Below are 1,767 nucleotides of genomic sequence, written 5' to 3' on the forward strand. Positions count from 1 at the left end.
AAACAATGTTACCTAATGTGGGGAATCTGTGCTACCTAATGTGGGGAAACTATGCTACCTAATGTAGGGAAACTATGCTACCTAATGTGGGGAAACTATGTTACCTAATGTGGGGAATCTGTGCTACTAATGTGGGCAAACTATGCTACCTAATGTGGGGAAACTATGTTACCTAATGTGGAGACTTGTCAAAGAAAAAAGGAAAAAGTAGAGAAAGAATAGGGGAAGAGGAACATAGAGGACCCTGCTCACCTAATGTGCCGGCACAACTAAGTACAATGTGGGGAAACTATGATACCTAATGTCCGAGGGAATCGTGTGCTATTTAATGTGGGGAAACTATGCTACCTAATTTGGGGAAACTATGTTACCTAATGTGGGGAAACTATGCTACCTAATGTGGGGAAACTGCTACCTAATGTAGGGAATATATGCTACCTAATGTGGGGAAACTGCTACCTAATGTAGGGAATATATGCTACCTAATGTGGGGAAACTATGCTACTTAATGTGAGGAAACTATGCTACCTAATGTGGGGAATCTATGCTACCTAATGTTGGGAATCTATGCTACCTAATGTGGGGGGGCTTGAATGAGCTGCGGCATATGGGAGGCCTTAATAAATAATTAGAAACTTATACAGGGGGGGGGGGTCCTCCCGAGCAAGTGACATATGGGAGTCCACCTGAGTAAGTGACACATGGAGGGGGGGTCCTGAACAATTGATGTTTTTTTTTGTGGGGGGGGGGGGGGGGCCCAGGCACATTCTTTGCACAAGGGCCCTCTGCTGTCTGTGTCCGCCCCTGCCTCACACCCTCTGTGGCTCTGCCTCCCCACCTGTAAGAGGAGCTCCAGGATCCCCCTGTAATGGTGTCGGCATCTTTGTAAAAAGCAGCAGGTCAGTAGGAGGTCAGCCCGTCCTGAAGTCCCAGTGACTGTGGCCGGGCCTGTCAGCATGCATGATGTAATGTCAGTCTGTGCTGTGCCCTATGACCTGTCTGGCCTATACTATATACAAAGTAGTATATGCAGTATGATGCTGCCGGAGGGCACAGCACAGACATTGGTATAGAGTGATATACTGCTAAGCTGTGTGAGGTACCTGCTATATATATATATAGCACCCAGGGCAGTGGGTACAGCTCAGTGTCCTCTGAACTGGCTAGCCCATACTACACAATGTGGGCATACTGGGAGTTATAGTTTTGCCACAGCTGGAGGCACCCTGGTTAAGAATCAATGAGAGAGTGCCTAAAAACCTCCATCTCATTGTTTCTCAACCAGGGTGCCTCCAGCTGTTGCAAAACTACACCTCCCAGCATGCCTTTGGCAATGTAGACATGGTGGGAGTTGTAGTTTTGCCATAGCTAGAGGCACCCTGATTAAAGGATAAGTTTCATGCTCAAAAACATTTCCCCTATCCGAAGTTTTAGATTGCGGGAGGTCCAACCACTGGTGCCCCCTGCGATCACTTGTTTGGAGCCCCCATGCACTAGCACAAGTGCGCGGCTCTCCCATAGAACTATATGGAGGGGGCGTGGCGGCCTCCGCTTCAGGCGAAGGTCGTGATGCGCTCTTGTGCTAGTGCACGGGGGCTCCAAACAGGAGATCGCAGGGGGCCCCAGCAGTCGGACCCCCCCCCCCACCTCGCGATGTAAAGCTTAAGGGGAAAGATTTTGAGCATGAGACTTTTCCTTTAAGAGACAATGAGATGTGCCTATTTACCTCCATCTTATTGTTTCTCAACCAGGGTGCCTCCAGCTGTT

Source organism: Hyla sarda, unplaced genomic scaffold (assembly GCF_029499605.1).
Source record: "Hyla sarda isolate aHylSar1 unplaced genomic scaffold, aHylSar1.hap1 scaffold_1678, whole genome shotgun sequence".
Taxonomy (NCBI): domain Eukaryota; kingdom Metazoa; phylum Chordata; class Amphibia; order Anura; family Hylidae; genus Hyla; species Hyla sarda.